The sequence below is a fragment of the Phyllobates terribilis genome, unplaced genomic scaffold (genome assembly GCF_046119375.1).
Source record: "Phyllobates terribilis strain yellow unplaced genomic scaffold, ASM4611937v1 Scaffold_1__5_contigs__length_1240528914, whole genome shotgun sequence".
In the NCBI taxonomy this organism is placed as follows: Eukaryota; Metazoa; Chordata; class Amphibia; order Anura; family Dendrobatidae; genus Phyllobates; species Phyllobates terribilis.
This window is the reverse complement of record NW_027362761.1, coordinates 735132075-735158979: the sequence shown is the minus strand read 5'-3', so window position 1 is coordinate 735158979 and position 26905 is coordinate 735132075.

Genomic DNA, 26905 nt, shown 5'->3' with positions numbered 1-26905 from the left:
ACTTTGAAGAAGACTATAGAAAACATTGGATAAATCGCTTTACTTACAGCATAGTGTGTCTTGAAAAAAACATTGAAGGGTATATAGACTTGTATGGGTAATATTGATCTGTGACTCCTTTCATAAAATGACATGGCTCTGATTTTTTTTGTCACATACAATTTGCAAAAAAATATGGATATGTGAACAGACGGTAATGGGTTTATGTGCTGTAGAACATACCCCTGTACTTGTGAAAAACATGTCAAAATATGGTTTAACAAATCCTTTTTTGTATAAAAGATTTGTGTGAAGCCGCTCTTATGCAGGACCGACGTTACGGGCAGGCAGACTAGGCATCTGCCTAGGACCCCCACTCTCCCAGGGGCCCCCAGCCCACCGCCCCCCAACGTCAGTGCCGTCCCCCCGCATCGCGTATTCAACTGTATGGGCATCATAGATACTGATACAGTTCATAGTAATGTTGGAGGAGACGTTCTCTCTCCCAACATTCCCCCTCTGCCGCAGCATCATGACGTCATTGCACGCCACGCTGTGCAGGGCAGTGGAGCTACTGCAGAGCCGGAGCTGCGGGGGAACGAGGAGGAGAGGTAAGTATTATATTTCTTATTAAAGGGGTATTCCCATCTCCAAGATCCTATCCCAATATATAGTAGGTATAATATTAATAATATTAGCAAATACCTATAATTAGAAATGTAGTATCGTTTTTCTGATTCGCTATGTCACTTTCCTCATGTGCATTCATTACAGGACCTTAGGTATCCATGGTTATGACCACTGGCATCTAGATAACTGTCACTAGATCAATGGTTGGAACCATGGATACCTAAGGTCCTGCAATGCCTGCACATGAGGAAAGAGATATAGCGAATCAGAAAAACTATACTACATTTCTAATTGGAGGTATTTGCTAATATTATTAATATTACACCTACTACATATTGGGATAAGATTTTGGAGATGGGAATACCCCTTTAAGCTCAGTAAAGCCATAATAATGGAGGGCTGAGGGCACTGCTGCATTATACTCTATATTGGGGCTACATTATAATGTATATGGGGGCTGCATTATACTCTATATTGGGGCTACATTATACTGTATATGGCTGCTGCATTATGCTGTATATGGGGGCTACATTATACAATATATGGCTGCTGCATTATGCTCTATACGGGGGCTACATTATACTGTATATGGGGACTGCATTATACTCTATATGGGGGCTTCACTATACTGCATATGGCTGCTGCATTATATTCGATATGGGGGCTACATTATACTGTATATGGCTGCTGCATTATACTCTATATGGGGGGCTACATTATAATCTATATGACTGCTGCATTATACTCTATATGGGGGCTACATTATACTGTATATGTGGACTGCATAATACTCTATATGGGGGCTACATTATACTGCTTATTGGGGGTGCATTACACTCTAAATGGGGGGCTACATTATACTGTATATGGGGGCTGCATTATACTCTATATGGGGGCTACATTATACTGTATATGGGGGATGCATTATACTGTATATGGGGGCTGCATTATACTGTTTATGGCGGCTGCATTATGCTCCATATGGGGGCTACATTATACTGTATATGGCTGCTGCATTATACTCTATAAGGGGGCTACATAATACTGTATATGGCTGCTGCATTATACTCTATATGGGGGCTACATTATAATGTATATGGGGCTGCATTATACTGTATATGGGGGCTGCATTATACTGTATATGGGGGCTAGATTATACTGCATATGGCTGCTGCATTATACTCTAGATGGCTGCTGTATTTTACTCTATATGGCGACTGCATTATACTCTATATGGGGGCAGCATTATTCTCTCCACTGGGTACGGAAAGTATTCAGACCCCTTTAATTTTTTCACTCTTTGGTTCATTGCAGCCATTTGGTAAATTCTAAAAAGTTCATTTTTTTCTCATTAAAGTACACTCTGCACCCCATCTTGACTGAAAAAAAACAGAAATGTAGAAATGTTTGCAAAGTTATTAAAAAAGAAAAACTGAAATATCACATGGTCATAAGTATTCAGACCCTTTGCTCAGACACTCATATCTAAGTCACATGCTGTCAATTTCCTTGTGATCCTCCTTGAGATGGTTCTACTCCTTCATTGGAGTCCAGCTGTGTTTAATTAAACTGATAGGACTTGATTTGGAAAGGCACACACCTGTCTATATAAGACCTCACAGCTCACAGTGCATGTCAGACCAAAAAAGAATCATGAGCTCAAAGGAACTGCACAAGGAGCTCAGAGACAGAATTGTGGCAAGGCACAGATCTGGCCAAGGTTACAAAAGAATTTCTGCATTACTCAAGGTTGTTAAGAGCACAGTGGCCTCCATAATCCTTAAATGGAAGAAGTTTGGGACCGCCAGAAGTCTTCCTAGACTTGGCCGTCCAGCCAAACTGAGCAATCGTGGGAGAACAGCCTTGGTGAGAGAGGTAAAGAAGAACCCCAAGATCACTGTGGCTGAGGTCCAGAGATGTCGTAGGAAGATGGGAGAAAGTTCCACAAAGTCAACTATCACTGCAGCCCTCCACCAGTCGGGCCTTTATGCCAGAGTGGCCCTACGGAAGCCTCTCCTCAGTGCAAGACATACGAAAGCCTGCATAGAGTTTGCTCAAAAACACATGAAGGACTCCCACACTATGAGAAATAAGATTCTCTGGTCTGATGAGACGAAGATAGAACTTTTTGGTGATAATTCTAAGCGTTATGTGAGGAGAAAACCAGGCACTGCTCATCATCTGCCCAATACAATCCCAATAGTGAAACATGGAGGTGGCGGCATCATGCTACTGGGGTGTTTTTCAGCTGCAGGGACAGGACGACTGATTGCAATTGAAGGAAACATGAATGCGGCCAAGTACAGAGATATCCTGGATGAAAACCTCTTCCAGAGTGCTCTGGACCTCAGATTTGGCCGAAGGTTCACCTTCCAACAAGACAATGACCCTAAGCACACAGCTAAAATAACAAAAGAGTGACAACTCTGTGACCATTCTTGACTGGACCAGCCAGAGCCCTGACCTAAACCCAATTGAGCATCTCTGGAGAGACCTGAAAATGGCTGTCCACCAACATTCACCATCCATCTTGATGGAACTGGAGAGGATCTGCAAGGAAGAATGGCAGAGGATTCCCAAATCCAGGTGTGAAAAACTTGTTGCATCATTTCCAAGAAGACTCATGGCTGTACAAGCTCAAAAGGGTGCTTCTAATCAATACTGAGCAAAGGGTCTGAATACTTATGACCATGTGATATTTCAGTTTTTCTTTTTTAATAAATTTGCAAAAATTTCTACATTTCTGTTTTTTTCAGTCAAGATGGGGTGCAGAGTGGACTTTAATGAGAAAAAAATGAACTTTTTAGAATTTACCAAATGGCTGCAATGAAACAAAGAGTGAAAAATTTAAAGGGGTCTGAATACTTTCCATACCCACTGTATATGGGGGCTGCATTATACTCTATATGAGGGCTGCATTATATTCTATATGGCTGCATTATACTGTATGGGGGCGCTACATTATACTCTATGGGGCTGCATTATACAGTATTGGGGCTGCATTATACAGTATTGAGACTACATTATACTCTATGGTGGCTGCATTATACTGTATTCAGGACTATGGGGTGCATTATACTGTATGGAGGACTATGGGGATGCAATATAGTATGGGGAGTGCATTATACAATATGGAGGACTATGGGGATGCATTATACAATATGGAGGACTATGGGGATGCATTATACAATATGGAGTACTATGGGGAGAGCATTATACAATATGGAGGACTATGGGGAGAGCATTATACAATATGGAGGACTATGGGGAGAGCATTATACTATATGGAGGACTATGAGCTTGCATTATACTATATGGAGGACTATGGGGCACATTCTACTATATAGAGGACTATGGGGGTGAATTTTACTATATGGAGGACCGTGGGGTTCATTATACTAAGCAAGCAAAATGCTGCCTATTCATCTAGTGATTGAATTGTTTATGCCAGAACAAACATCATTGTTCTCACTAGCACATCGCGTGGTGTAATCTGTAGTTATGCTGCTGATAACATGATACTGTATGGGGACAGATTGATCTATTAGTGATCGTTCTGTGCTCATCATTCTTCCTCAGCCGGTGTAAAGAAGTCGGAAAACAAGCGCCGAACGACTTCAATACTGTTGATCACGCTCAATTAACGGCCTGAATTCAACATGTAAATACAACCAAAATGTTTCTGTGTGATGGTGCAGTATGTGAGCATTTGGGGCCTCACTTCAAACTTTTGCTTAGGGCCCCTCTTTGTCTAAAACTGGTCCTGCTCTTATGAAAAGCCTTGAGATGGAAGCAGGTTACATATAGCCGCTCACATATCCATACACAGGTGTCTGACATACAGAGATGGGGTACGAGAGGGACATTATGGATGAGGTGCGATCATATACAGGTGCATCTCACTAAATTAGAATATCATCAAAAAGTTAATTTATATCAGTTCTTCAATGCAAAAAGTGAAACTCATATATTATATAGAGTCATTACAAACAGAGTGATCTATTTCAAGTGTTTATTTCTGTTAATGTTGATGATTATGGCTTACAGCCAATGAAAACACAAAAGTCATTATCTCAGTAAATTAGAATACTTTATAACAACAGCTTGAAAAATGTTATGTTTTTAAAAAACAAAATATTGGCCTACTGAAATGTATGTTCAGTAAATGCACTCAATACGTTCGGGGCTCCTTTTGCATCAATTACTGCATCAATGCAGTGTGGCATGGAGGCGATCAGCCTGTGGCACTGCTGAGGTGTTATGGAAGCCCAGGTTGCTTTGATACCAGCCTTCAGCTCATCTGCATTGTTGGGTCTGGTGTCTCTCATCTTCCTCTTGACAATACCCCATAGATTCTCTATGGGGTTAAGATCAGGCGAGTTTGCTGGCCAATCAAGCACATGATACTGTTGTTTTTAAACCAGGTCTTGGTACTTTTGGCAGTGTGGACAGGTGCCAAGTCCTGCTGGAGATTGAAATTTCCATCTCCAAAAAGCTTGTCTGCAGAGGGAAGCATCAAGAGCCAGATGACATGGCTCCCCATACATCACTGATTGTGGAAACTTCACACTCTAGCAGCTTGGATTGTGTGCCTCTCCACTCTTCCTCCAGACTCTGGGATCTTGATTTCCAAATGAAAATTGGAACTCTGGGACCTTGTGGAGTGTGTCAATGACTGCCTTCTGGACATCTGTCAAGTAAGCAGTCTTCCCCATGATTGTGAAGCCTACTGGAGCAGACTAAGGGACCTTTGTAGACGCTTGGGAAGCCTTGGGAAGTTTTTTGTTAATAATTTTAATTTACTGAGATGACTTTGGTGTTTTCATTGGCTATAAGCCATAATCATCAACATTAACATAAATAAACAGTTTGTAATGACTACATATAAGATATGAGTTTCACTTTTTGTATTGAAGAACTGAAATAAATTAACTTTTTGATGATATTCTAATTTAGTGAGATGCACTTGTATCACAGTACAGGGACCTTTTTAAAAGCTTAGGAAGCCTTTGCCAGGTGTTTTTTGTTAATTATTTTAATTTACTGAGATAAAGACTTTTGTGTTTTCATTGGCTGTAATTCATAATCATCAACATTAACAGAAATAAACACTTGAAATAGATCACTCTGTAATGACTACAGATAATATATAAGTTTCACTTTTTGGATTGAAGAACTGAAATAAATTAACTTTTTGATGATATTCTAATTTTGTGAGATGCACCTGTAGATGAGGTGCGGAGAGGGTGATAATTGCTGAACATTCAGTCATTATGTGCTGGGTATTCGGGTACGGGGCACAGCGCTCATCTGCAGACATGACCCGTCTAGTCTCCCTGTGCACAGACATCACTTATACAAGCACCGCGTCTGCACCCCGAGACATCACAGGACCCCAACACGTTACTGCACTGGACAGGACCCCCGGGGACTCAGGGGCGCTAACATATTACACTGTGCCGGATATACCCAGGGAATTATTTATCAGGAGTGGTCGATGGCAGGAGTGGGAATCTGCCAGGCAGGGAAAATTGTCAGTTCAGGCCTGATCACACATACACATAAATCATAGGCAGTTTATCCATATGTACTCATTCACACACAAGAAAACACATACACGGTATCATTCATACACTATATATTGCTGTACACTATTCCAGTGAAGGAAATAATTGTTTGATCCCTTGCTGTTTTTGTAAGTTTGCCCACTGACAAAGACAGGAACAGTCTATTGTAGCGTCGGCGTCCCTGCCTCCTGCTAGGCAGGGACGCCGTTCCCCTCACCTCTCCGCTCCGTGCCCGGCGTCTTCCTCCCGCTCTGCTGGCAGCGCGTGCTGCTTCCCGGCCTCTGTGCTTAGGGCGCGCGCGCGCGCTCCCCTCTCTTAAGGGGGCCGCGCGCGCCGTCCTAAGGAGTCCCCGGCCAATGGCCGGAGGACCTAACCATATATAAGGCACCTCCTCCAAAATGGAGGTGCCCGAGCAATGTTGTTGCAAAGCCTTTCAACTCTGCTTCAGCCCTCAGGTCCCGTTACCAGTTACCTGCCAGTCACCTGCCAGATTCCTGCTTGATACCTGCCTGATACCTGCCTAATATCTGCTTACCTGCTTGCTATCCTGTGGTCCGACAGTCTGCCTACCAGCTCCTGCCAGTCTGCCTATGGATCAGTCCACCTGCGGACCAGGAAGTACCTGCCAGATGCCTGTCTGCTAGCCTACCTGGAGGCTCTGCCGTCACTTGCTGTGACCACCTGCTTGTCCAGAGACTCTTGCCCGCTCACCTGGGAGCGCTCACCTGCTACCTGCCTGCTAGCCTACCTGGAGGCTCTGCCGTCACTTGCTGTGACCACCTGCTTGTCCAGAGACTCTTGCCCGCTCACCTGGGAGCGCTCACCTGCTACCTGCCTGCTAGCCTACCTTGAGGCTTAGCCGTCACTTGCTGTGACCACCTGCCTGTCCAGAGACTCTTGCCCGCTCACCTGGGAGCGCTCACCTGCTACCTGCCTGCTAGCCTACCTGGAGGCTCTGCCGTCACTTGCTGTGACCACCTGCTTGTCCAGAAACTCTTGCCCGCTCACCTGGGAGCGCTCACCTGCTACCTGCCTGCTAGCCTCGTCTAGAGACTCTTACCCTGCTGTCACTTGCCGTGACCACCTGCCCGTCTAGAGACTCTTACCCTGCTGTCTTGCCGTGACCACCTGCCCGTCTAGAGACTCTTACCCTGCTGTCACTTGCCGTGACCACCCGCCTGTCAAGAGACTGTCCCCGTCACTTGCCGTGACTTCCTGCCCTTCTACCCAGAGACTGTCCCTGTCACTTGCCGTGACTACCTGCCCGCCTTCCCTGGGAGCCACCTGCTTCCTTACAAGGACTGCCCCTTTGTATAGTTGCTCAGAGGTTCCACCTCCCAGACCCGTTACATCTATAATTTTAAGGGTAGGTTAATTTTAATGTGGCGCCCCTGTCGGTCCAGTTACCACAGAGGTACTGCATCTCACCGAGAGGTTTGGTACCCCACTGTCAGGTAAGGAAGGAGTACTACCCGGGACCCACACACCCATGCAATACACTCCACTTCAGTAGGGAAAGGCGAGATTGCTCCTAAGGGAGAGCACAGTCCCTGGTCCCTAGCTGGAGGGTGGAACTAGGTAGAGGAGGTGGGTGGAGGAAGAAGTTTAGTGGAGCACGGAGGGTAGGAGTATAAAAAGAAGGTAGAAGGTTCTAGAATAGGCCAGTCTCCTGCTTCAGTGCTTGGAGCAGGAGTGCAGAGTAAGTTGGGAGCTGGAAGCTCAGGAGGAGCTCTGCTCAGGAGAGCAAGGAAGGAGAGAGAGAGGAGAGGGGCCCAGTCTGAGAGGCCCAGGAGAAAGAAAGAGAGGAAAGAAGACGGGAGCAGTGAGGAGGGCTACAGAGAGACAGAAGGGATCCCAGGGGCACGGCGAGTGCGTATGCCACCCGTTCGCCCGAATTCACGCTGACTTGGAGAGATCAGGCCGCAGTAGGGGACCGGCCCCAGCCTAGAGGAGTACTTTAGGTCTCAGCTAGCAAACCGGAGGCTGCAGCATTTCAGGTGCTGTAGCCACACTCCACACTAATTGCCGAAAAGGTGGCAATAGAGGACCAAGGGGACAGACCAGACGTCGCCCGACAAGTCCCGCTGCCACTGGCTTGGGACACTGAGTGTGAGGCGCAGGGCAGGAGGGCGAGAACCAGCACAGTGAGACGGCCTGGAGAGGTACACAGAACGGGGTCCAGTCCAAGTGCTCCTGAGATACCTGAGAGTTTGCTGGATCCCTTCCCCGAAGGACACAGCACGACATGGGCAGTTACACACCGGTAACTATAACCTGGAGAACTGAACAACTGTGAGTAAAACCTGAAGACAGCACCCCACTGTGTACTTGAATAATTGCTGCGCCATCACCAGCCCTGCACTACTCTGCGCTAACAACATCTACCTCATAAAATCATCATATACTGCCCAGGAGCTTAGCTCTGCCGGTGGAGAGCCGAACCAACTCTGCTACGTCACCATTAGCTCCAGTGGATCTGCACCGCAGCGGCGGCCCCATATAGCCGCATACCACGGGTGGCGTCACGAACATTATCCCAAAAACTTTATTCCCCTTTTCTTTAATTTATTTATAAGGCACCTCCTCCAAAATGGAGGTGCCCGAGCAATGTTGTTGCAAAGCCTTCACTCTGCTTCAGCCCTCAGGTCCCGTTTCCAATTACCTGCCAGTCACCTGCCAGATTCCTGCCTGTTACCTGCCAGTCACCTGCCAGATTCCTGCTTGATACCTGCCAGATATCCGTTTACCTGCTTGCAAGCCTGCGGTCCGACGGTCTGCCTTCCGACACCTGTCAGTCTGTCTATGGACCAGCCTGCCCGCTCACCTGGGAGCGCTCATCTGCTACCTGCCTGCTAGCCTACCTGGAGGCTCCGCCGTCACTTGCTGTGACCACCTGCTTGTCCAGAGACTCTTGTCTGCTCACCTGGGAGCGCTCATCTGCTACCTGCCTGCTAGCCTACCTGGAGGCTCTGCCGTCACTTGCCGTGACCACCTGCCTGTCCAGAGACTCTTGTCTGCTCACCTGGGAGCGCTCATCTGCTACCTGCCTGCTAGCCTACCTGGAGGCTCCGCCGTCACTTGCTGTGACCACCTGCCTGTCCAGAGACTCTCGCCTGCTCACCTAGGAGCGCTCACCTGCTATCTGCTTGCTAGCCTACCTGGAGGCTCTGCCGTCACTAGCCGTGACCACCTGCCTGTCCAGAGACTGTCCCTGTCACTTGCCGTGAGTACCCGTCCTTCTACCCAGAGACTGTCCCTGTCACTTGCCGTGACTACCTGCCCTTCTACCCAGAGACTGTCCCTGTCACTTGCCGTGACTACCTGCCCTTCTACCCAGAGACTGTCCCTGTCACTTGCAGTGATTACCTGCCCGTCTTCCCTGGGAGCCACCCGCTTCCTTACAAGGACCGCCCCCTTGTATAGTTGCTCAGAGGTTCCGCCTCCCAGACCCGTTACAGTTTGCTCGGGCCATGGAATCCGGTGGCTCCCAAGCTCCCTCGCTCTCGGACCTATGTCATGAACTGTCCCGTCAGAGGTCCCAACAGGAGTCCATCCTGAGTCACCTGCGGAGTGTCAACTCTCGCCTGGACACTCTGTCTGCTCCACCTTCAACCACCGCTAGTGTCATGACTCGCAACCCGGCAGCACCGCTGCCCACCAATACCATGGTATCCTGTCCCGGACCCCGGCTTTCTGCACTCCTCGTTTCGGAGGTGACTCCGCTCAAGCTCGGGGCTTCATAAACCAGTGCATCCTGCACTTTGAACTCTTGTCCCACCAGTTTATCTCCGACCGGTCCAAAGTAGCCTTTATCATGTCCCACCTCACGGGGGAGGCTCTGGCTTGGCTAAATCCTCTGTGGGAGAGAGGAGATCCCCTGGTGTCCGACCTGCCAGCCTTTCTCACGGCTTTCCGGAAAGTTTTCGACGAACCCGGACGGAAGACCTCATCCGCATCGTCTCTGCTACACCTCCGTCAAGGAGATCTCACCGTGGGCCAATATGCCATACGGTTCCGTACCCTTGCTTCGGAGCTGGCCTGGGATAACGACGCTCTGGTGTCTGTCTTCTGGGAGGGTCTGTCCGGCCGTATTAAAGATGAACTCGCCGGTCGGGACATTCCTACCACTCTCGACGACTTAATAACACTTGCCACCCGGATTGACATCTGATTCCAGGAGCGCGCCAAAGAGGTCACCCGTGAGAGGAGGTTTCCACGTCTAGCCCCCACCTTCCAGAAACCCGTCACTCCCTCCGTTACTCCCCAGGCACACTCACCTGAGCCTATGCAGGTCGACCAGACCAAGATGGTCAAAACCCGTCAAGACTTACGCCGTGCCGAGGGGAGCTGCTTCTACTGTGGCAGTAAGGAGCACCGGATCCGTTCCTGCCCAGAGAGGTCGGGAAACGCCTGTGTCTAGGATCGCTCAGAGAGGTCGCCCTAGACATAAGTAAACCCTCTCCATCTCTGATGCTGTCAGTCTCTATCACCTGCGGAGAGAACCGCTATTTCGAACTGGCTCAACTTGACTCAGGAGCTGCTGGAAATATCATTTCTCAGTCTCTGGTAGAGTAATACCGCATTCCCACCAAACCTCTGGCCGTACCTTTATCTGCAGCCGCCGTGGATGGGGGCCTCTTACCACATCCCATCCAACTCATCACCGAATCCATAACTCTGCAGGTGGGAATGCTGCATTCTAAGAGCATCTCCTTTCATGTTCTGCCTGGACTCTCTCACACACTCTTGTTAGGCCTACCTTGGCTCCAGAAACATGCACCCGTGCTTGAGTGGCAGACCGGAGAAGTCCTTCGCTGGGGACAGGACTGCCATAGGACTTGTCTAGTTCCCGTTCATCCTGCTCGTCCTTCTCCTACCCCAGTCAGTCTACCCGGTCTACCGGTTCCCTATTGGTCTTATGCGGATGTCTTCAATAAAAAAGAAGCAGAGACATTACCCCCTCATAGACCATACGATTGTCCAATCGACCTGATACCCGGCTCTACTCCTCCCCGTGGGCGTATCTACCCTTTGTCCGCAGCGGAGACCCGGTCCATGTCAGAATATATTGAGGAGAATCTGGCCCGGGGATTTATCTGGAAATCTACCTCCCCGGCGGGAGCAGGCTTCTTCTTCGTCAAAAAGAAGGACGGCTCACTCCGTCCATGTATAGATTATAGAGGCCTTAACCAGATTACAGTGAAGAATAAATACCCCCTCCCGCTCATTCCTGAATTATTTGACAGCCTGAGGGGGGCTAGAATCTTCACCAAACTGGATCTCCGTGGGGCGTATAACCTGGTCCGTATCCGTCAGGGGGATGAGTGGAAGACGGCATTCAACACCCGGGACGGCCACTATGAATACTTGGTAATGCCCTTCGGTCTCTGTAACGCTCCTGCCGTCTTTCAAGAGTTGGTCTATGACATCTTCCGTGACCTTCTCTACTCCTGCGTGGTGGTGTACCTGGACGACATCTTGGTCTTCTCTCCGGACCTTCCTACTCACCGGAGGGATGTTCGTCAGGTCCTGCTCAGGCTCAGGCAGAACCACCTCTACGCTAAATATGAGAAGTGCATCTTTGAGCAGACCTCTCTTCCATTTCTGGGCTACATAATCTCTCAGACCGGCCTACAAATGGATCTTGAGAAACTGTCTGCCATCCAGAAGTGGCCCCGACCAGACGGGTTGAAGGCTATTCAGCGGTTCCTGGGCTTCGCCAACTATTACCGCCTCTTCATACCGCACTTCTCTTCCCGGACTGCCCCTATCTCTGCGCTCACCCGTAAGGGTACTAATCCCAGAAGATAGCCGTCCGAAGCTGAGGAGGCCTTTCTTTCCTTAAAACAGGCCTTCTCCTCCGCCCCGGTGCTGCATCGTCCGGACGGCAACAAACAATTCTTCCTAGAAGTTGACGCTTCCTCCTCCGGAGCCGGGGCGGTACTTACCCAAAAGTCATCTTCCGGAAGAATGGTAACCTGCGTTTTTTTCTCCAAACTCTTCTCCTCTTCTGAGCGCAACTATTCTATTGGAGACCGTGAATTGTTAGCCATTAAGCTGGCACTGGAGGAGTGGCGTTACCTGCTCGAGGGGGCTATAAAGGGGGGGGTACTGTAGCGTCGGCGTCCCTGCCTCCTGCTAGGCAGGGACGCTGTTCCCCTCACCTCTCTGCTCTGTGCCCGGCGTCTTCCTCCCGCTCTGCTGGCAGCGCGTGCTGCTTCCCGGCCACGGTGCTTAGGGAGCGCGCGCTCCCCCTCTCTTAAAGGGGCCGCGCGCGCCGTCCTAAGGAGTCCCCGGCCAATGGCCGGAGGACTTCACCATATATAAGGCACCTCCTCCAAAATGGAGGTGCCAGAGCAATGTTGTTGCAAAGCCTTCACTCTGCTTCAGCCCTCAGGTCCCGTTTCCAGTTACCTGCCAGTCACCTGCCAGATTCCTGCCTGTTACCTGCCAGTCACCTGCCAGATTCCTGCCTGTTACCTGCCAGTCACCTGACAGATTCCTGCTTGATATCTGCCAGATATCCGTTTACCTGCTTGCAAGCCTGCGGTCCAACGGTCTGCCTTCCGACACCTGTCAGTCTGTCTATGGACCAGCCTGCCCGCTCACCTGGGAGCGCTCATCTGCTACCTGCCTCCTAGCCTACCTGGAGGCTCCGCCATCACTTGCCGTGACCACCTGCTTGTCCAGAGACTCTTGTCTGCTCACCTGGGAGCGCTCATCTGCTACCTGCCTGCTAGCCTACCTGGAGGCTCCGCCGTCACTTGCCGTGACCACCTGCCTGTCCAGAGACTCTTGTCTGCTCACCTGGGAGCGCTCATCTGCTACCTGCCTGCTAGCCTACCTGGAGGCTCCGCCGTCACTTGCCGTGACCACCTGCTTGTCCAGAGACTCTTGTCTGCTCACCTGGGAGCGCTCATCTGCTACCTGCCTGCTAGCCTACCTGGAGACTCCGCCGTCACTTGCCGTGACCACCTGCCTGTCCAGAGACTCTTGTCTGCTCACCTGGGAGCGCTCATCTGCTACCTGCCTGCTAGCCTACCTGGAGGCTCCGCCGTCACTTGCCGTGACCACCTGCCTGTCCAGAGACTCTCGCCTGCTCACCTAGGAGCGCTCACCTGCTATCTGCTTGCTAGCCTACTTGGAGGCTCTGCCGTCACTAGCCGTGACCACCTGCCTGTCCAGAGACTGTCCCTGTCACTTGCCGTGAGTACCCGTCCTTCTACCCAGAGATTGTCCCTGTCACTTGCCGTGACTACCTGCCCTTCTACCCAGAGACTGTCCCTGTCACTTGCCGTGACTACCTGCCCTTCTACCCAGAGACTGTCCCTGTCACTTGCCGTGATTACCTGCCCGACTTCCCTGGGAGCCACCCGCTTCCTTACAAGGACCGCCCCCTTGTATAGTTGCTCAGAGGTTCCGCCTCCCAGACCCGTTACAACAACCTCCTTCCCTCCGCCAGGACATTAAAAATGACCCAAATCATACAGCCAAGGCAACAAAGGAGTGTCTCAAAAAGAAGCACATTAAGGTCATGGAGTGGCCTAGCCAGTCTCCAGACCTTAATCCCATAGAAAACTTATGGAGGGAGTTGAAGCTCCGAGTTGACAAGCAACAGCCTCAAAATCTGAATGATTTAGAGATGATCTGCAAAGAGAAGTGGACCAAAATTCATCCTGACATGTGCGCAACCCTCATCATCAACTACAAAAAACGTCTGACTGCTGTGCTTGCCAACAAGGGTTTTGCCACCAAGTATTAAGCGTTGTTTGCCAGAGGGATAAAATACTTATTTCTCACTGCAAAATGCAAATGAATTTGTCTAATTTATACAATGTGATTTTCTTGATTTTTTGGGGGATATTCTATCTCTCAATGTTAAAATTAACCTAACCTTAAAATTATAGACTGTTCATGTTTTTGTCAGTGGGCAAACCTACAAAAACAGTAAGGGGTCAAATAATTATTTCCTTCACGGTATATACCCTATATTCTACAGATACAGTTGTGCTCAAAAGTTTACATACCCCTGCAGAATTTTTCCTTTCTTGGCCTTGTTTAACCCCTTAATAACATCTGACGTACTAATACGCGTCTGTGCCCTGGGACTTAAGAGCCAGACCCGTATTAGTACGTCATCGCGATCGCGCGCGCACACAGGCTGTGCGGGCGCGATCGCCGCCGAGTGTCAGCTGATTGTCACAGCTGACACCCGGTACTATGTGCAGGGAGCGGTCCTGCACCGCTCCCAGCACATTAACCCCTGCGATGCTGCGATCGAAGTCGATCGAAGTCGATCGCGGCATTGCGGGGACAAGGGGAGGTGATCGCCGATACTCACCTCCTCTTCCGGCTTCCAGCGCAGTCTGCAAAGGCTTCCCGGGTGTTGCCATGACGACCCGATGTCGTCATGACAACATCCGGGTCACCAGACAGCAGGAAGATTGTTTGGACATGCGCAGTGCATCTCCAAACAATCTTCACACTGTGCACCGCTGATAGCCTGCATGGTATAGGGATGGTGCTGCATTCTTGTGCCATGCAGGCGATAAGAGAAAAAAAAGTGAAAGTCCCAGAGTGGGACGGGACAAAGTAATAAAGTGTATAAACTGTCTGAAAGTGGAAAAAAAAAAATTGAAAAAATATAAAAAAAAAAGAAAAAAAATAATCCACCAAAAATAGAAATATAATGTACCCATCAATAAATATTATTATAAAGAAAAACAAAAAAAAAACAATAAAAGTACACATATTTGGTATCGCCGCGTCCGGAACAACCTGACCTATAAAACTGTCCCACTAGTTAACCCCTTCAGTGAACACGGTAAAAAAAAAAAAAAATAACGAAGCAAAAAACAATGCTTTATCACCATACCGCCAAACAAAAAGTGGAATAACACGCGATCAAAAAGACGCATATAAATGAAAACGTCATCTCGTCCCGCAAAAAACAAGCCGCCATACAGCTCCATCAGCCGAAAAATAAAAAAGTTATAGCTCTCAGAATAAAGCGATGCTAAAAAATATTTTTTTCTATAAAATAGCTTTTATTGTGTATAAGCGCCAAAACATAGAAAAATTATACAAATGTGGTACCGCTGTAAACGTACTGACCCGAAGAATAAAGCTACCTTATCAATTTTACCACACGCGGAACAGAATAAAAAAAAAAAAAAAAAAAAAAAACAATTCCTGAATTGTTGGTTTTTGTTTATTCTGCCTCCCAAAAATCGGAATAGAAAGCGATCAAAAAATGTCACGTGCCTGAAAATGGCACCAATAACAACGTCAAGTCATCCCGCAAAAAACGAGCCGTCACATGACTGTCTGCCAAAATCTGGAAAAATTATAGCTCTCAAAATATGGCGATGCAAAAACTAGATTTTACAAAAAATGCGTCTTTTAGTGTGTGACAGCTGTCAGTCATAAAAACCCCATATGATTCTGGCATTGCTGTAATCACACCGACCTGAAGAATAAAGTCGTCTAATCACTTATACCGCACAAGGAACGGCGTCAAAAATAAACTCTTGGGTTAGGATTGGGCTAGGGTTAGGGCTGGGTTTGGGGCTAGGGTTGTGCTGGGGCTAGGGTTGTGCTGGGGCTAGGGTTGTGCTGGGGCTAGGGTTGTGCTAGAGCTAGGGTTGTGCTATGGTTAGGGTTGTGCTAGGGTTAGGGCTGGGGTTGGGATTTTTTTCAAAAGTAAGAAAAAAAGATGACGATATGGCGACTAGTGTTGAGCGCAAGTGCTCGCTACTTGAGTTTGCATCGGGTACTCTGGTATGCATTGAGTATCATGGGTATTTGAGTGACATGCTCGAGTCTCTGCCCCATATGCTTCGCGGCCAAAAAAACTTTACGGGGATTGCCTGCCATGCACGAGCGATCCCCGCATGTTTTTTTTTGGGTGTCTAATAACCGTGAAACATGCGGAGCAGGGACTCGAGCATGTCACTCGAGCACACGCTGTACATGGTGCATACCTGAGTACCTGATGCAAACTCAAGTAGCGAGCACTTGCGCTCAAGAATAATGACAACTTATTCAATATGATGACCTAATGTAAACAAATTCTGTGCCGTACCTCTGGGTTCAAAATGTTCACTATACACCTTAATAAAATCCTTGAGGGGTATAGTTTCCAAAATGGGGACACTTGTGGGGGAGCTCCACTGTTTAGGCACATCACGGGCTCTCCAAACGCGACATGGTGTCCGCTAACGAATTGAATGGAAAATCGGCTCAAATTGTTAGCGGACGCCATGTTGCGTTTGGAGAGCCCCTGTGTGCCCAAACATTGAAGCTCCCCCACAAGTGACCCCATTTTGGAAACTAGACCCCCCAAGGCACCTATCTAGATGCATAGTGAGCACTTGGAACCCCCAGGTGCTTCACAAATTGATTCGTAAAAATGAAAAAGTGAAAAAAAAAACACTTTTTCATTTTTATGAATCAATTTGTGAAGCACCTGGGGTTCCAAGTGCTCACTATGAATCTAGATAGGTGCCTTGGGGGGTCTAGTTTCCAAAATGGGGTCACTTGTGGGGGAGCTCCAATGTTTGGGCACACAGGGACTCTCCAAATGCAACATGATATCCGCTAACAAATTGTCGGCTCAAATTGTTAGCGGACACCATGTTGCATTTGGAGAGCCCCTGTGTGCCCAAACTTTGGAGCTCCCCCACAAGTGACCCCATTTTGGAAACTAGACCCCCCAAGGCACCTATCTAGATTCATAGTGAGCACTTGGAACCCCAGGTGCTTCACAAATTGATTCATAAAAATGAAAAAGTGTTTTTTTTTTTCACTTTTTAATTTTTACGAATCAATTTGTGAAGCACCTGGGGGTTCCAAGTGCTCACTATGCATCTAGATAGGTGCCTTGGGGGGTCTAGTTTCCAAAATGGGGTCACTTGTGGGGGAGCTCTAAAGTTTGGGCACACAGGGGCTCTCCAAACGCAACATGGTGTCCGCTAACAATTTGAGCCGACATTTTGTTAGCGGATATCATGTTGCATTTGGAGAGTCCCTGTGTGCCCAAACATTGGAGCTTCCCCACAAGTGACCCCATTTTGGAAACCAGACCCCCCAAGGCACCTATCTAGATTCATAGTGAGCACTTGGAACCCCAGGTGCTTCACAAATTGATTCATAAAAATGAAAAAGTGTTTTTTTTTTCACTTTTTCATTTTTACAAATCAATTTGTGAAGCACCTGGGGGTTCCAAGTGCTCACTATGCATCTAGAAAGGTGCCTTGGGGGGTCTAGTTTCCAAAATGGGGTCACTTGTGGGGGAGCTCCAAAGTTTGGGCACAGAGGGGCTCTCCAAACGCAACGTGGTGTCCGCTAACAATTTGAGCCGATTTTCCATTCAATTTGTTAGCGGATACCATGTTGCATTTGGAGAGTCCCTGTGTGCCCAAACATTGGAGCTCCCCCACAAGTGACCCCATTTTGGAAACTAGACCCCCCAAGGCACCTATCTAGATGCATAGTGAACACTTGGAACCCCAGGTGCTTCACAAATTGATTCATAAAAATGAAAAAGTGTTTTTTTTTTCACTTTTTCATTTTTACGAATCAATTTGTGAAGCACCTGGGGGTTTCAAGTGCTCACTATGCATCTAGAAAGGTGCCTTGGGGGGTCTAGTTTCCAAAATGGGGTCACTTGTGGGGGAGCTCCAAAGTTTGGGCACAGAGGGGCTCTCCAAACGCAACGTGGTGTCCGCTAACAATTTGAGCCGATTTTCCATTCAATTTGTTAGCGGATACCATGTTGCATTTGGAGAGTCCCTGTGTGCCCAAACATTGGAGCTCCCCCACAAGTGACCCCATTTTGGAAACTAGACCCCCCAAGGCACCTATCTAGATGCATAGTGAGCACTTGGAACCCCAGGTGCTTCACAAATTGATTCATAAAAATGAAAAAGTGTTTTTTTTTTCACTTTTTCATTTTTACGAATCAATTTGTGAAGCACCTGGGGGTTCCAAGTGCTCACTATGCATCTAGAAAGGTGCCTTGGGGGGTCTAGTTTCCAAAATGGAGAAACTTGTGGGGGAGCTCCAAAGTTTGGGCACAGAGGGGCTCTCCAAACGCAACGTGGTGTCCGCTAACAATTTGAGCCGATTTTCCATTCAATTTGTTAGCGGATACCATGTTGCATTTGGAGAGTCCCTGTGTGCCCAAACATTGGAGCTCCCCCACAAGTGACCCCATTTTGGAAACTAGACCCCCCAAAGCACCTATCTAGATGCATAGTGAGCACTTGGAACCCCAGGTGCTTCACAAATTGATTCATAAAAATGAAAAAGTGTTTTTTTTTTCACTTTTTAATTTTTACGAATCAATTTGTGAAGCACCTGGGGGTTCCAAGTGCTCACTATGCATCTAGATAGGTGCCTTGGGGGGTCTAGTTTCCAAAATGGGGTCACTTGTGGGGGAGCTCCAAAGTTTGGGCACACAGGGGCTCTCCAAACACAACATGTCGTCCGCTAATTATTCAAGCAAATTTTACAATCAAAAAGTCAAATGGTGCTCCTTCCCTTCCGAGCCCTGCCGTGCGCCCAAACAGTGTTTTTTCCCCAAATATTGGGTATCTGCGTGCCCAGGGTAAATTGCACAACAAATTTTGGGGTCCATTTTTTCTTGTTACCCCTGTGAAAATAAAAAAAATTGGGTCTAAAGTAACATTTTTGTGAAAAAAGTTAAATGTTCATTTTTTTCTTCCACATTCAAAAAATTCCTGTGAAGCACCTGAAGGGTTAATAAAGTTCTTGAATGTGGTTTTGAGCACCTTGAGGGGTGCAGTTTTTAGAATGGTGTCACTTTTGGGTATTTTCTGTCATAAAGACCTCTCAAAGTGACTTCAAATGTGATGTGGTCCCTAAAAAAATTGTTTTGTAAATTTTGTTGGAAAAATGAGAAATCGCTGGTCAACTTTAACCCTTATAGCTCCCTAACAAAAAAAAATTTTGGTTCCAAAATTGTGCTGATGTAAAGTAGACATGTGGGAAATGTTATTTATTAACTCTTTTGTGTGACATATCTCTCTGATTTCAGGGCTTAAAAATTCAAATTTTGAAAATTGCAAAATTTTCAAAATTTTCGCCAAATTTCCGTTTTTTTCACAAATAAACGCAAGTGATATCGAAGAAATTTTTCCACAATCATGAAGTACAATATGTCACGAAAAAACAATCTCAGAATCAGGGGGATCCGTTGAAGCGTTCCAGAGTAATTACCTCATAAAGTGACAGTGGTCAGAATTGTAAAAATTGGCCTGGTCATTAACGTGCAAACCACCCTCGGGGCTTAAGGGGTTAAGAGAATTTGAATGATAACAAAAAAACTTTTTCTCCACTCATGGTTATTGGTTGGGTGAAGCCATTTATTGTCAAACTACTGTGTTTTCTCTTTTTAAATCTTAATGACAACCAAAAACATCCAAATGACCCTGATCAAAAGTCCACATACCCTGGTGATTTTGGCCTGATAACATGCACAAAATTTGAAACCAATGGGTTTGAATGGCTACTAAACGTAACATCCTCACCTGTGACCTGTTTGCTTGTAATCAGTGTGTGTGCATAAAAGCTGAGTGAGTTTCTGGGATCCAGACAGACTCTTGCATCTTTCATCGAGCCACTGACGTTGAGGATAAGGATAAGTGAGGTATGTATGAAAAACCTTTCATTTATTTTCGTTATAAAATGAATACAATGGGTGAGGGTAGGGGACCTTCACATGATTAAGTGTGAAGGGGAAGGGGCCTGCACATGATTAAGTGAGAAGGGGAGGGGGCCTGCACATGATTAAGTGAGAATGGGAGGGGGCCTTCACATGATTAAGTAAGAAGGGGAGGGGGCCATCACATGATTAAGTGAGAAGGGGAGGGGGCCTTCACATGATTCAGTGAGAAGGGGAGGGGGCCTTCACATGATTAAGTGAGAAGGGGAGGGAGCCTGCGCATGATTAAGTGAGAAAGGACAAGGGGAGGGGGCCTGCACATGATTAAGTGAAAAGGGGATGGGGCCTGCACATGATTAAGTGAGAAGGGGAGGGGGCCTGCACATGATTAAGTGAAATGGGGAGGGGGCCTGTACATGATGAAGTGAGAAGGGGAGGGAGCCTGCAAATAATGAAGTGAGAGGTCTAGGGGGACTGAAAATTTGAAAGGGGATGAGGACTGCAAATGATAAAGGTGGAGGGGGCCTGCACATGATTAAGTGAGAAGGGGAGGGGGCCTGCACATGATGAAGTGAGAGGGCTAGAGGCAGGGCTGGTGTCAGCACTAGTGTTGAGCGAGCATGCTCGACACTGCTCGCTACTCGGGATGTTCGGCGAGCAACGAGCATTTCCGGGTTACTCGGGTGGGAGCTCGGGTCTCCGCCTTGCATGTTTGACGCTCTTTACAGAGCCAATGAACATGCAGGGATTGCCAGCCCGTCACTGTAATGCTGCAGCCATGTTGTTTGTGGGCATTACAGTGATTGGCTGGCCGCACAGCGTCACCTTGAGTATTTAAAACCGGGCACCACGATCTTGGACACAGTCGCTCCGGATCAGACTGTGTAGGGTCAGTGCTGCCGAGCTAGGGATAGATTTATACTGTGAAATAGTTAGTGTAGGGTCTCTAAAGCCTGCCAAATCAAACAAACAGTCCTTCTCAGGACTAATATCCATCCCAGATATCAGACAGGCAGGCAGGCTGTATAGGAGATGCAGTGGTTATACCAACAAACACTTATCCCCAGGTCTCAGGGGCCAGGAAAAATCCTTTTTTTTAACTCTAAATCCTGTTTTGTTTTGTTTTTCCTCAGTCAGACTGTACAAATACCCGTCTTTTTAACCATTTGGTATTTCCCCCCCCAAACAAAAATTGAGTGTGTCTGCGAGTGTTCAGACGCAAATATATCTGTTTAAAAGACGCTGGTGTAGGCCAGAGAAATAGAACTGTGTTTTTCCTCTTCCACGGTTCAAATCTGGGTGTTATCAACCTGCTTGCCTTTTTTTCCATAAAAAAAAACAGTTTGAGTGTCTTGCTGACTGTTCAGACACAAATATATATGTTTCAAAGATTCTGGTGTAGGCCAGATAAATAGAACAGTGTTTTTCCTCTTCCACGGTTCAAATCTGGGTTTTATCAACCTGATTGCTTTTTTTCCATAAAAAAAAACAGTTTGAGTGTGTCGCTGACTGTTCAGACACAAATATATCTATTTTAACAAGTCTCCTATACACCAGGAAATTATAACTGTGGTTTTGCAGTTCCACGGTTCAAGTCTCTGTATTATCCACTTTTTTGTCTTTTTTCCTTAAAAAAACAGTTTGAGTATGTCGCTGACTGTTCAGACACAAATATATCTGTTTAAAAGATTCTGGTGTAGGCCAGAGAAATAGAACTGTGTTTTTCCTCTTCCACGGTTCAAATCTGGGTGTTATCAACCTGCTTGCCTTTTTTCCATAAAAAAAAACAGTTTGAGTGTGTCACTGACTGTTCAGACACAAATATATCTGTTTAAAAGATTCTGGTGTAGGCCAGAGAAATAGAACTGTGTTTTTCCTCTGCCACGGTTCAAATCTGGGAGTTATCAACCTGCTTGCCTTTTTTTCCATAAAAAAAAACATTTTCAGTGTCTCGCTGACTGTTCAAACACCAATATATCTGTTTAAAAGAGTCTGGTGCAGGCCAGAGAAATAAAACTGTGAGAAATAAAAACTCCTCTTCCACGGTTAAAATGTGGGTGTTATCAACCTGCTTGACTTTTTTCCATAAAAAAAAAACAGTTTGAGTGTGTCGCTGACTGTTCAGACACAAATATATCTATTCTAACAAGTCTGGGATGCACCAGGCAATTATAAATGTGGTTTTGCAGTTCCACGGTTCAAATCTCTGTATTATCCACTTTTTTGTCTTTTTTCCATAAAAAAAAAACAGTTTGAGTGTGTCGCTGACTGTTCATACACAAATATATATGTTTAAAACATTCTGGTGTAGGCCAGAGAAATAGAACTGTGTTTTTCCTCTTCCACGGTTAAAATCTGGGTGTTATCAACCTGCTTGCCTTTTTTCCATGAAAAAAAAATATTTTCAGTGTCTCGCTGACTGTTCAGACACCAATATATCTGTTTACAAGAGTCTGGTGTAGGCCAGAGAGCTAGAACTGTGTTTTTCTTCTTCCATGGTTCAAATCTGGGTGTTATCAACCTGCTTGCCCTTTTTCCATAAAAAAAAAAAGTTTGAGTGTGTCGCTGACTGTTCAGACACAAATATATCTATTTTAACAAGTCTGGTATACACCAGGAAATTATAACTGTGGTTTTGCAGTTCCACGGTTCAAATCTCTGTATTATCCACTTTTTTGTATTTTTCCATACAGAAAAACATTTTCAGTGTCTTGCTGACTGTTTAGACACAAATATATCTGTTTAAAAGATTCTGGTGTAGGCCAGAGAACTAGAACTGTGTTTTTCCTCTTCCACGGTTCAAATCTGGGTGTTATCAACCTGCTTGCCTTTTTTCCTTAAAAAAAAAATTTTCACTGTCTTGTTGACTGTTCAGACACCAATATATCTGTTTAAAAGAGTCTGGTGTAGGCCAGAGAACTAGAAATGTGTTTTTCCTCTTCCACGGTTCAAATCTGGGTGTTATCAACCTGCTTGCCTTTTTTCCATAAAAAAAATTGTTTGAGTGTGTCGCTGACTGTTCAGACACAAATATATCTATTTTAACTAGTCTGGTATACACGAGGAAATTATAACTGTGGTTTTGCAGTTCCACGGTTCAAATCTCTGTATTATCCACTTTTTTGTCTTTTTTCCATAAAAAAAAAAACATTTTCAGTGTCTCGCTGACTGTTCAGACACCAATATATCTGTTTAAAAGATTCTGGTGTAGGCCAGAGAAATAGAACTGTGGTTTTCCACTTCAACTGTTCTAATCTCCTTTTTATTACCCTTTTGCCATTGATAGTGCGAGTGTAAGCTATTTTACTTCATTTACAATGGGCAAGGCGCGTGGCAAGGGACGTGGAACTGGACGTTCTAGTGATGGTGCGTGCAGAGGATGGGGCCGTGGCCAAGGTGAAAATGTGCCACAACCAACAGCTACATCTTCTCGCTCCCAGTTCTTGACCGAATTACTAGGGAAGTACACAACAACAAGACCACTATTGCGAACTGATCAGTGTGAACAGTTTATTAATTGGATAGCAGATAATACTTCCAGTCACCTGGGCACCACCACCTCCGGTCTGTCTTCCACACGGTCAAGTGTTAGTAGCCGTGAGTCTCGACCGCATATTCCTCCTCACCCTGATGCTCCTTCCTCCCACCATGGCGAGTGTCGTCAGACAGCAACTGATCCCACAGTTGGACACTCTGAAGAGCTGTTCACTGGTCCATTTCCATATTTGGGCCCCTCGCCTGCTCCGCTTGAAGTGGTGGAAGAGGAGATCTCATGTAGTGATGGCCAAATATTTGAACAGCCACGGCCACAGGAAGGCGACGCTGGCAATTTGTCACAAGAGGTGGACGATGACGAGACACAATTGCCACAAAGTGAGGAGGACCGTGGTGCGGAAGTGGAAGAGGAGGAGGTGGTGGATGATCTAGTAACTGACCCAACGTGGCAGCAGGACACTCAGAGCGAGGCTAGCAGCACACAGGAGGAGGGAGGCAGAGTGCCCCAACAGGCAGGAAGAAGCAGTGTGGTGGCCGCAGAGAGAAGGCGGGCAACCGTTCCCCGTAACACCAACACGAGGGACGTTGCCAGTACAACCTGAAGGTCTTCCAGAGTCTGGAATTTTTTTAAAGACTCTGCTGATAACCCCAAAAAGGCCATTTGTACAACCTGCCAGGCCAGCATCAGCAGGGTGACAAAACTACCAGCCTGACCACCACCAGCATGATCAGGCACATGTCAGCAAAGCACCCGACTTTGTGGGGCGAACCCCAGGGTCAACGACCAGTGTCAGTGGGTGTCATCACTGCTTGTTCTGCTGTTGTGCATGTAAGAGAACCCCCTGTTGTGCGTGCAAGGCAATCCCCTGTCCATACTGCATGCAAAGATGCCCCCTCCTCTCAGTCTTCACTTGTTATGGCAGTTTCTCAAGAAACAGCATCAACATCCACGTCCACGTCCCACCGCAGCTTTCAATTGTCTATATCTAAGACCTTTGAATGAAAGCGCAGATTCACAGCCAACACCCCACTGGCCACAGTCCTAAATTCGCACATTTCACGACTGCTTGCGTTGGAAATGCTGCCTTTTAGGCTGGTGGAGACGGAATCCTTCCGCACCTTATGGCGGTGGCCGTCCCTCGGTACTCGGTCCCCAGCCGACACTATTTTGCCCGGTGTGCCATCCCCGCACTACACAAGCACGTGTCCCAAAACATTTGTCGTGCCCTCAACAACGCAGTTACTGGGAGAGTCTACCTGACAATGGACACGTGGACAAGTGCTTGTGGCCAGGGACGGTACACTGGGTAAACATAGTGGAAGCCGGGACCCAGTCGGACCTTGGGACGGAACACATCCTCCCCACACCGAGGATTGTGGACCCTATGTCAGTCAGAGTTGCCCCCACAGTGTACAGCTCCTGCGCATCATCCTCCTCCTCCTCCTCATGTTCAGCCTCCATCTCAGATATCACCACATCAGTTACAAGCTGGAAGCACTGCAATACTGCCTCAGCCAAGCAGCAACAGGCTGTGCTGAAACTCATAAGCTTAGGTGATAAACCTCACACTGCTTGTGAGTTGTGGACAGCTGTGAAAGAGGCTGAGACCGCTGAACCTACATCCAGGCATGGTCGTGTGTGACAATGGCCGTAACCTGGTGGCGGTTCTGAGGCGAGGCAAGATCACATACGTACCATGCCTGGCTCATGGGCTTTACCTTGTGGTTCAGCGGTTTCTTAAATCGTACCCCGAGTTGCCAGATCTGCTTGTCAAAGTACGCCGCCTGTCAGCTCATTTTTGCAAGTCGGCTACAGCTTCCGCCGCCCTTGCTATGTTGCAGCAGCGTTTGCAGCTTCCGGCACACCGACTGGTGTGTGATGTCCCCACACGTTGGAACTCTACCCTCCACATGTTGCAAAGGATTTGTGAGCAGAAGAGAGCAGTTGTGGAGTACCAGCTGCAGCAAGGCCATCGATATTCAGGTCAGACTCCACACATAAGACCTCAGGAGTGGACCTGGATGTCTGACATATGTACCATCCTGACAAACTTTGAGGAGTCCACCAAGATGGTGAGTGGCGATGACGCCGTCATTAGCGTCAGCATCCCACTTGTCTGTCTTTTGCAACGCTCTCTGCAGAGAATTAAAGAGGAGGCATTGCAGCCAGAGTATGATGAGATGGATCAAGAAGCCGTAGCGGGCGATTACACACAGCCCAGCCTCATCTCATCCAACGTGCATTGGGGGACAATGAGGGAGAGGAGGAGGAGGAAGAACAGGAGCTGGTATCATGCGCTGTAGACGGTAGTACCTGTGCAATCTCACTTCCTGTGACGTCAGCACACTACTTCCGGTTGCGCGCGGCCGGGTTTTCCAGCGGTGATTGGCTTATCCAACCATCGCTCCCCCTATTGAGGGTCCCTCCCCGTGACAGGTGGCCACAACAACCAGCGGTGGATACCGCGTTGTGACGCCATACCTGTCCATTCCTCTGATCCAGGTAAATGTGCCTTTAGATCTAACAAGTTCCTAGGTATCCTACTGCCTTATTCTTTGAACTCACTCTACAAACCTTATCTCACTTCCAGGCAGTCCTTTATGGACCCACTTACGATACCAGCGCTTGTCTACCAATCCTACTACAGTCTGTATACTGGTAGGTACTCTCCCTTAAACCCATAAGCAGGTAGAGACGGTTTTGTTCCACATTTTGGAATTCCTTATGTCCTTTTCCTCTTTCCTTCCTCTTGTTACCCCATTGATGAGTATGACACTGCATAAATGTATATTGACATTATGTTAAAATCCTTTATGTCTTTTGTTATATGATTTACTCACATTATTTTGCATTTTCTGCAGTCAACTGAAGAAGGTCCTTATTGACCGAAACTTTTTGTATTGTATACTATGGACTGCAATAAATTTTCCCTATTTTGAATATACATTCGAGTGCCAAGGTTATTCCTACAAGTGTAAAGGGGCTCGGTTCCTTCTTGAGCACCACATTACAGGAGTGCAGCGATTAGATTACAATTGTACCTGTACAACTGTCATATCGTCGGTTCAGCGTGGGTGGCCTGAGGACAGGGGGGAGGAGGAGGAGGAGGAGAACATGGTCAGTCGTCATCTTGGTGAGGACACGGAAGTCTTGCCGTTACCAGTCTGGCACGCATGGCTGACTTTATGTTACGCTGCCTTAACCGTGACCCTCGCGTTGTCAAAATGTTGGGTGACAGTCATTACTGGTTGGTGACACTTTTAGACCCCTGCTACAAGGAGAACTTTCACTCTCTTATTCCTGAGGTGGAGAGGTCTATAAAAATGGGGCAGTACCAGAAGGCCCTTGCTGCAGAACTGTTAAAAAAATTCCCATCTGAACACGCTAGCTGCAGAGGTCAAAATTCGTTGACCAACCAAGGCATACAGGCGAGAAAGACGCAACTCCAATCCAGCAGAGGCAGGGGAAAACTGTCAACGTTCTGGGACAGTTTTCTGCGACCCGCCCAGCTTACAGGCCCTGAGGCGTGGGGTACACTCACAAGGA